The sequence below is a fragment of the Phoca vitulina genome, unplaced genomic scaffold (assembly GCF_004348235.1).
Source record: "Phoca vitulina isolate PV1807 unplaced genomic scaffold, GSC_HSeal_1.0 scaffold87, whole genome shotgun sequence".
Lineage (NCBI taxonomy): Eukaryota > Metazoa > Chordata > Mammalia > Carnivora > Phocidae > Phoca > Phoca vitulina.
In genome coordinates, this window is record NW_022589790.1 from 419,673 (window position 1) to 430,207 (window position 10,535).

The 10,535-nt window shown below is 43.2% G+C and overlaps 1 protein-coding gene across 3 annotated transcripts in view; it reads right to left on the reverse strand.

Moving 5' to 3' along the window:
* The window catches only part of CNOT6 (CCR4-NOT transcription complex subunit 6), a 70,204-nt gene extending 60,539 nt beyond the window's left edge, over positions 1 to 9,665 (reverse strand). Inside the window, exon 1 of one of the 3 annotated variants that reach the window (XM_032395710.1) lies at positions 9,507 to 9,660. The gene's annotated coding sequence lies outside the window, so the exon portion shown is untranslated. Of the gene's footprint in view, positions 1 to 9,506 lie in introns of all 3 variants that reach the window. The other 2 variants (XM_032395713.1, XM_032395711.1) reach the window with 2 other exon arrangements.
* Positions 9,666 to 10,535: the final 870 nt, after the last annotated feature.

The window sequence follows — 10,535 nt, forward strand, 5'->3', positions numbered from 1 at the left end:
TAGACAGTAACAACCAACATTATTTGAGCATGCACCGCGTGACAAGCCTACCCAGCCCTTTCACATACATTATTTCATTTAACCCTCAGGACTCCTGTAAGTAAATACTATTATTCTCCTTACAAACACAGGGACGGTCCAGAGAATGAGTAACTTGCATGAGGTCACAGAGATACCAGTGGCACAACTAAGATTTTAACCCAAGTTTGATCCACAAGTCTGTGCTCTCAACCACTATGCAGTCATTGACCTATATTATCCTCAATTTAATTCTCAAAGCAACCCATGAGGTAGATGCTATCCTCATTTTATTTTAGATGAAGACACAGGGTTTAAATAATTTGCCCAAGGTCACACACACTTGGTAAGTAGTAGAGCTGGGGTTTGAACCTCAGACAATCCAGCCACAAAGCTCCTCACACAAGTCTATAATTCTGTCACTAATAAAGCCAAGGTCTCATGTTCCTTCTCCAAATATTGTATTGCTGAGACCATGAGCCCTCCAGTTTTCTTCTCAAGCGTCTCATCTTTCTGAGCTACTCCACACTTGCCTTCTCTACTCCCAAACTCTGCCTAATACTCTAAGACAGTAGATCTCAAATCCTATCACCTCAAGATCCTTACACACTCTTAAAAATTCACAAGCAACCTCAGAGCTTTCATTTATGTGGATTATACCTGTCAACATTTGCCATTCTAGAAATTAGAAGAAAATTTAAAATATGTATTAACTCGTTAAATGTAAAACCTACCACGTTTTTTATTTAAGATTTTATTTATTTATTTGTCACAGAGACAGAGAGAGCACGAGCACGCGCAGGGGGAGTGGCAGGCAGAGGGAAAAGCAGGCTCCCTGCTGAGCAAAGAGCCCCATGTGGAACTCGATCCCAGGACCCTAGGATCATGACCTGAGCCAAAGGCAGACGCTTAACCAACTAAGCCACCCAGGCATCCCAAACCTACCACATGTTAATAAACATTTTCATGAAAAGTAACTATTTTCAAAAACAAAGTAAAATATTGTGAGGACACTGTCTTACATTCTTGCAAATCTCATTAATGTATGACATACTAAAAGACAGCTGGATTCACATATCTGCTCTGAAGTCAATCTGATCAGATATCATACATTTGTTTAGCTTCTGGAAAACTCCACTGTACACTCATAAGAGAGTACGAATGAAAAAGACAAACATCTTAGTAATATCCTAAGAACTTAAGGTTTCTATAGCCAACTCCTCCTGCCCCCAAAATCTTGTACACAATTTCCTTAAATCCCTTCTCAAGTAGTACAAAAATAAGTTGCAGTACAAACTGGTTTAACTAAAATTTCCAATCAATAAGACCTCTTTGAAAACAGAGATCTTGAAATTATGGTAAAATATTCCTCCAAAACATACAGCTGAACAGCAGGATATAGTAGTCAATACCAAGCTCTAAAAGGAAAAGATTGGCATGCCCATCTGCATGCACAGTGCCCAGCCTGTGACAGACAGCCTGTAACTACACTGCTGTTAAAACGCAATTCTAACCATGTGCACGTGCCCAATAACACGAGTGAATATAAAATATAGTCAGAGAAGCACAGAGAGAAGTTTCCTATGCAACAACCATAGGAAACCACTAATTTTAAAGGCCAAAAATGGTTCAAATACTAGCAATTACATTCAACCCAATAAATTAACTCAAAATACAACTATAAAGATATCCCAAGTAGAGGTCATCCACAAATTTCAACTCAAATACAAATATTTGTCAGGTTAGATTTTTATTTTCTATATTTGAAGTCAAACATAAAGTACAGAAAACATACTAAGACAAATACAATCTGCCATCTAATCAGCAAAAGCTGAGTGCCCACTAATAAGCAGGGTAGTAAGTCAAAACCGTGATTTGTGGGGTAAAACCTCACCAAGATTAAAAAGGTAAGGCAAGCGAGGCCATCAATCTTAAATGTGCTCCTTAACATGAGATAAGCAACAACCATCTGGTTTATAGCTTCAGCACCAAATGATGGATGCCAACAGAAGTCTTTTCATTTCTTTCTTATCTTTTGTCAGATTTTCCATAATCTATTTGCTTGTCCCTCTCTTACAATGACTCATAATAGTCTAACTACCACTATTTAGTGAAGATTTGGTCTCTTGAGGCATTCAACATTTATTCCAGCTGCTAATTCATATATACAGTCATTTGGGAGGTTTTAATGTACTAGCAATCAGTTTCAACCCATTGGTCCTTTTTTTCCCCTAGAAGAAAAATTATTCATGAAACGCTGACCTTACAAATCATCAAGAAGCCTTTAATAACACTAGAATATTGCTCTAAGGCTACTGAGTGATGTTTCAGAAGATTTGGAAAGAAATCTAAAGCAACTCTGTGCAAATGGGAGTTGTGCTATACACTGCTTTTTGACTGCATATGTGACCGCCTTTTCCTAAAATAGTGAAATGCTTTAAAACTGGATTTTTGACCAGCATGAATAGTATTCTTATGTGGACTTTCACGGTTCTTGATCCATAACCTAAAACAGAATCACAAATATTAAGAATCTGCCAGGTAGCTCTATCAACATGATTAGCCACCAATGTAAATGGTTGTAAGTTTGGGGCAGCAACTGGGTCTCTCCGTATTATCAAATCTGTATCAAAGGTCCATTCCAAGCCACGTCATCACAAGTGTATGTTAGGATGGAAGTGGGGGGAGTACAGTGAAATTAAGAATACAAACTAGAGTCAAACAGACCTACGTCAAGAAAGATGTGTTTACGTTCATCTTTAAGGCTAAAGCTTTCTTATTTATAAAACGATATCTACCTCACAATTTTGTTATAAGAAATAACACATTAAAGCACAATGCCTATCATATTAGCATTCAACAAAGCTATTTTTTTTTCTGTGACTACAAATCCCTAAGTCTGAGTTTCTCTAGTTTCCCTAAAATTAGAAACCAAGTGATAATTCTTTAGATATCCCAAATAAAGTATAGTTTTCACTTTCAACAATTTTAGATGAAAATATATGAAGAGCTATTGTTCCACAAAACATGGCAGTTGGCTTCATCAGATCCTGCTTTATGATGCTGTGGTATTTGCATACAACTACATACAATCTTATGAAAGAAAAAACTGCCCCCCAAAAAGCTGAGTGCAAATAATATTTTTGACTTAATGTGACTAAATCTTCCTTTCTGTTTGGTCTTCAATTAGCAGGGACTCCTCTAATATCCTTTTTCATCTATCCCACCACACCTCCCCCACTCAAAATCGGCCTAGTTAAAAAATCTATATACAACAGCTAGATGTACCCAAAGAATCACCTCTAATACTCTTTTTGGATACAAAGATCACAGCCTATTTTCTGTTTTGTTAGATCGCCACATGCTTATCTGAAAGACAATTACTATGCCTGATGATTCCTTCTTTGCTACTATTCTACACTTAGGGGCACCTGGGTGGCTCAGTTGGGTAAGGGACCAACTCTTGATTTCGGCTCAGGTCATGATCTCGGGATTATGGGATCAAGCCCTGCAGGGCCCCAGTTCCGTGCTCAGCAGGGAGTCTGCTTGGGATTCTCTCTTCCTCTCCCTCTGCCTCTCCCTGCTCTCTCACTTGCACACCCTATAATAATAAAAATAAAAGTGCATCAAACATTTAACTCAACTTTGGACTGTTGAGCACAGGACAAATACAAACCCAGCAAGATGTATGAAAAGTAAATTTTAGTCTTCCAGTAACTTAAGACTGAAAGTTCTAACATTATGATTTTACATCAGATCCATCTCCCATGAGGAAAATTTTCCTGTTTTTGAAATCCCATAAAATTCCAAAGAAAATAACTTTATGTGACCAAATTTAAGCCAATATATCAGGATAAAGTCTGAAATATAAATATATATATTAGAAATTTATTTCCTGTTTTGGACTTGAAGAAAACGGAAGGCTGGCAACCACTATAGGTGTCTACTTTCTCTCAACCCTGTCTCTTCTTTAAACTATTACCCTTTTTTCCACTTTAAACTTTTCAAACAGCAGTCTATAACCTTTTTCTTAACCTCCCATTTGCTTAACCCTAACCTACAGTCTGACTTCTACCTCCCTGGTCCCAGAAAAATCTGCTCTGCTTATATTCACGTAACTACCAAATCCTATTAAACCATTCTCCGAGCTCATCCTACCCTAAACCTGGCCATCGCTTGTCGCCACTGAAAACTCCCTCTTGCTCAGCACTCCTACCTCTCTTGGCATCTATAATTTTGCTCACTCCTATTCTCCTACCTCGTTAACCATTTTATTGCAGTCCTGTCCAAAATGTAATGTTGGCTGCTCCTAAGGATTCCCTTGGTCCTCTCCTCTTCCCGTTCTATATTAAACTGAGCTCCATGAGTAAGTTTCACACTTAAGCGTATGCATACTTTCATTCTCCTCAGCAGGGGCCGTAATTCTCAACTGATTCTCAAATGGGGACCCTACCTCCCCCAAAAAGGTGAAAAGCATTTGTTCATACACTCTTCCCAAGTGATCTTCTAACTTCCAATACTAACTATATACTTACCAAATCTATAAAATCCCCAACCACTCTCTGGTCCAGATATCTATTAGACATATCCACCTAAATATCCGACAGGCCATGTGAAACTTAGAATCAAAAGCAAGCTATTCCACTTTCCTTGCCCAAATCTGCTCTTCTTCCTCTACTTTCCAAGTTAAATTATACCAAGTTACCCAAGATAAAAAAACTTCTGAATTTTTATTTTTTTATAACTCATCACTTATCTGTCCCTAATTCCAATAACTCATCGTTTATCTGTCCCTAATTCCGATATCTTTCAAAATTTATCCTATTCTTTTCCAGCTCCTATTATGTCCTTGACCTCTCACAAGGACTTAAATGAACTCTCTGGCCCCAGTTTCTGGACCCCTTTCATCCAACCTCCACATTTTTACTATGTGTCTCCTGAAAAAGTGTGTCACAATTTCCCCACCCCTATGCACTTAACCTCTCAATGGATCCCCATAAAAGTCCCAACCCTTCAAGAAAAAGCCTAAGACTATTCACAAACTGTTTCTGGCCACTCCTCCTGTCCCTCACATCCTGGCCTCCTATGTTTCACAGCCTAAGTTGTATGTGACCTGACTTTGCACATGCTTCTCCTCCATGAAAAGTCCTACTCAGCCTGACAAGTGCCTATTCACCCTTCAAAACTCAGCTCAAAGACCTCTGAAATGACTCTCTCAAGTTTCCCAAGCAGAATTGGCTGTTCTTTCCTTAGCAAGCCCCAAATGCTTTGTATATTCCTCATTACTGTATAACCTGATGAGTGCTTTATTGGTTCATTCGTCTTTATACCCCACTATAAATCCACTTGGGACAAAAGACCATAAGCCCCACAAGGATAGCAAGTCTATACATGGTGCCTGACATATGGGTGTCTGAGTATTTTTGGAACTGAGTTTTAGCACTATTTTAAAATGCTGTATTCAAGTATAATTAGTTCTGCTATATTGCTTGTTCTGAAATGTGAATTTGTTCCAACGTGATTGATCTATCGGGGAATGTGAGCACAATGCAAAATTCTCATTTGCATACCATTTCTCATTTGCATCTACCGCACTAGATGAAGGCAGAAAACTGCACCCAGCTGAACTAAGCTGTGCAGAAATACACAAAACACACACACCTCAAACACTACCCACCCCTTCAGTTCTCCCTGTGATATGAGCCACACCCACCCACCCACATCTGGTGTTACTATAATATTCCATTTGATTTCAGATAACCCGCCTTCTACCATTTCACAGGAACTCACAAGCAGCAAACCTTTCCATACCCATTTACACAAGCAAACCAGGTCTTTCTCAATGTAAAGTGCCACATTTATTGTAGTATTTATATATTCCTTAGCCATTTCAGATGTGTAAAACTGTGTTACCTTTTTCATCAAATTCGTTTTTAACAGTAAGTCACTCAGTTGTGTTCCGATCTCATTTTCCCCTGCAAGCCTGTAGTTTTTACTGCACAATTTAGCATACCATGGTAACTTTCAGGAACCTATATGCTGCTTCACAGCAGAATGGACTACATAAACTATCAGCTGTATGATGAGCTCTTAGATTTTAAGAAAATTTCAATATTCCAACTGCAGTAAGTTACTGGAGAGAAAACTGCCCTCCCACAAGTTTCATATACATACAGCCCAGGTCCCAACGGACTATTAGGATAGTCACAACCTTTAAACTTGGTGCCCCTCACTTCTGGTAAGCAGAGGGTGGTTTTCTCCAGCTTAAAGTCTACAGTCCGCCTAAGCCTAACTCAAAAAACAAGTTCTCAGTGCCTGAATTTTCAAGTGTACCATGTTATGGGTTTTACTGTTTTTTGACTGCTTTTAACTTCTTCTAAAACATCCTGATATTGTGATTTTAAATCACCCCGTTTTATAGAGCAACTGGCCAAACCCTCAAGTCCATTATAAAAGGAACTACAGAACACAACAGACACCGTATCCAAGTTACAAAGATTGAGAGTCACTAACTCCATACTATCTCAGAAGTGACTTTTTTATATGTAGGGCCTCCACTCAATCTTCCACACTGATGCCAAAGTAGTCTATAAATCACCTTGCTCCCCTAATAAAAATATTTTGGCTCCCTCCTTTTGGAATAAAGATACAAACTTCAGTTTTCGATGAGCAAGCGTGGTCCTTCAAAATCTAGGACACAGCTTTGCAGGCTCATCTCAGTCACTCTCCCTGTCCCAGTATCACCTTACCACTGGCCATACCCCAACTTCTGGCACCTCATGCACCCACCACTCCCTTCTGTTTGAAATGACCCCCTCACCCCAGTTTGACAAACACCTATTCTGTGTTATTTTCTGTAAACTGGTCCCACACCTATCACAAATTTATTCATCCTTCCTTCTGTTCTCTCATAGCACTTGTACGCCTACAACACCTATCGACTACATGGCCAAAAATGGAGTAGAATTCATTTCTGAATTTTCAGGGTCCAACGCTGTGTCCAGCATATACTATTCCTTGACACATAAATGAAGTTATGAAGAAAATATAAATGGATGAGGGAGAGGTAAAGGCCAGAAGAGGGTAAGGTTAAGGCAGTGTATATAGGAGTCCCCATTCGGGACGCAAATAACTTTCTCCTCTTTAATTATTCAAATATGAAAATATGGTGCATTCCATTGTACTCTAATGCACCAGGCTCTGTGTACAGTAAGTTTACAGTTTAATTTATTCGGTATTTCCTAATTTCACAGTGTTTTCTTAACCACACTTTGTTGTAAAATGGCTACCTTCGTAATGTGAGTAGCAAGCAAGGTTAAACAAAAAAGTATGTCAGAAGTGGAAGCTAAGGATTTCAAAACTGAAACTGAACTTTTTTCTAGACAATAACATAGAGTCCCATTCACAACAAAAAAAGTGTAAATAAGTACTGCATAACCACAAATCCAAGTCTTTTCTGCATTAAAATACATGTCCTTAGCTGAACCTATCTGGACTTTTCCAAAGTGATAAACATTTTAAAAGTAGAGCTTCCCAACAGTGTACCCTGCATCTGGGAAAGTTACAAGTGTGAAGATATTGGTCCCTCACCCCTCATGGCCCAAGGGCTACAGCTGGGAGCAGCACTGACCATCTATTCCACTATGCCTTACACACATTATCCCTTTCCACTGCACTACAATATGAAAAAAGCTTATACTTCAAAGAATATAAGAAGGTTCATGTGCGTATAGTGGGATGCCTAAGCAATGACCAAAATGCATATTTATAAACTACAAGCACAGCAGGCAAATGCCTTCAATGCCTTTTTTTTATTTGCAGTCAGGACCAAGTTCTATAACCAACTTCATTTTTAGTCAAGAGAAAATAGTCTGAAATTTCCCAATAATTGTAGTTTTAATGTGCCACCAAGATTTAAGAAACCTGAAAACACCTACAAACCAAACAGGCATTCAAAAGGGCTTCTTCTTCAACATTACCACTGATCAAGACATTTTTGAAACTATGCAAGAATCAACTTTCAGAATGAATCTTCTCAGTCTCACAGGGACATGTCTTCTATCCCATCCTTATTTTTGACTACTTCATTTAGTATCTTGTTCACCTGCAAACTGAAGAGACACAACGGCCACAAATAACTTCTACTCATTAAAACACCCCTGCCCTCCCAAAAGAACTAATCTCCAGCAAGCATCTCATAGTCTCATGTGCTTTCTGCAAGTACCTTGGGCAAGTCATTTTAACCTTTCTGGGTCTGTTTCCACATTGGTAGCTTTTCAAATATTTTGCTTAAAGCACGATGACTGGACGAGATCACTGGTCTAAGATTATTAAGCAATTTTCATTCTAAAAGTCATCACATTCTGAAGACTGTGATAACTGCTCTGACAGCAATTACAAAGAAAGTCTTCAAAACCTTTTGACCCATGACCATATCAGCCCCAAAAGCCTACAGAACTGTTTTGGAATGGTAAACCCTAGCGGGCTGTGAAAAACACCAAGTGCTATTACGGCCGTTTTATTTTTCACTTGTTCACATTCCCTCTCTTCCCCTCCAAAATTAAATGTCCAGACACAAGAATGCAAGAAATCCCGCACTAGCACTAATGGGACGATCCACCTAGAAAAAGGTAAGTATGGGAACTCAAATTCAAGCACATTATTGAAACCACGTCAGCTTAACACAGTAAATCCAAGGTCAAGCAAGAGGACTACTCACAATGTTGTCATCTGCAGTAACAGTTAAAGAAAAGGTTACAGGTGTTCGTTAGCAGGCTCTCTGGGGAAGGCGAGGGAGGAAAAAGAGTCCAAGGAAAAAAAAGTTTCCAAAGAAAATAACGACTGGCGTTTAGAAATAAGAAAGGAGAGATGTGGTTGGGGTTACGGGAAAAAACTGCTTCAAGTAATCAGGGCTACCTCCGGGTTCTGAGCAATACTAGAAATCTCTTCATCTGGTGCCAAGTGCCTCTTTAACCAGGTCATTGTCACTCCCATCCCCTCCCCCGAAATCTGCGTTAATCTGAATTTTAAATACTTTTGGGGTGGGGGGGTCAACAGTTGGTTTCCCGCGTTGCGGTAACTGCTAAGTTCCACACTCCACGACGCACAATCCCACACAGCCACTCCGCCAAAGTTGCCACCCATGCCGGCCAAGAGTCCCGGACACCCACCCGCCGCCTCCGGCTGGCCGCAGCCGGGGTCCCGGGGCCAGGGCGCCCCGCCCCGCCCCCTGCGCGCCCCCGCCGTCAATCAACGCCCCCGCCCCCGGGCTGGGCGCGGGGGCGCGGCCTGGGGCCCGGCCGGATCGCCACAGCGGCGCGTCCAGAGGGCCCCCAACAGCCGCCAGCTCCGCCACCCACAAAACTCAAGTTGCCCGCGCCACGGCCCAGCGCGTGCCTCGGTCCCGGGGGGCACGACGGAGCGAGGGGCCCGTGCGTGGCCAGTGCGGGGAGCAGCGCCCGGCCGGGCCTCGGGCCCGTCTCGCTCACCTCTCGGGGTGCGCCGCCTTCCTCCGCCGCTGCCGCCGCCTCCTCCCTGTGAGTGCAGCGGGGTCTGACCTGTGGAACCACCATACCAGTCCCGCCCGCTGCTGCAGCGCCGCCGCCGCCGCTCCTCCGCCGCCTCAGCCGCCGCTCTTTGTTCCCCCTCCGAGCGCCACCGCGTCAGCCGCCCGCCTCAGCCGCCCCGACGGGCCGCCGCTACGCCCTCCCGCCCTCTCGGGCCCCGGCCTCGCCCTCCTCGCTGCGCCCACTGCCGCCTTCGCCTCCGCGCCGCCGACGCCGCCGCCACCGACGCCGCCGCCTCCTCCTTCGCGCCCCCCTCGTTTTCATTGAAAGCAAACAAGCATCATGGCGGCGGCCGCCGTCCCCCAGCCAGCGAGCACCCCGACCGCCGCCGCCGCTCCAACATCCCCGCCGCCCATTGGCCGCCGCCGCCGGGCGCGACCATTCGGTGTCCGGCGGGGTGGGCCGCTCCCCAAGCCCCGCCCCCTCGCACACCCCCCGCGCTGGGCGGCGGTGGGCCGGCCCGGCGCGCTGCTGGGCCAGCCTTGCCGCTCTCCTCCGCCGCTCTTTGCCTGCTCCGTCCCTTAGCTTCTTCTCCCTCCTCCCTTTTCCCATCTATTCCGACCCCCCCCTTTTTTTTTTGTCTCAGGCTGTTCACTTTTGTCTCCTGTCTTCGCTCCTTTTCCTCGATCTCCTTCGCCTTCGTTCCCCTGTCAATCACGTGGAAACGCGGACCGGCTCTCAGACTTGACTTGAGCCGGTGTCTTCATCTGCCTGAAGATGAGACTCTCAGTCGTGAACAGTCGCATGATGCTTCCTGCCTCGAATATGCAGAAAAAAATGTTAATTAGAGGCCCATTTCGGTCCATTAATGGTCATTCAGTCTAGTAAGTTAAGGGACAGTAATGCTGGTGGGATCCTAGCCGGAGTAATTGTCCGCGACTGCCTTCAGGAATCAAGCTGTTCTGTTCAGGTGGTGATTGGAGGTGAGCGGAGATCGATAGTGATGGTGCG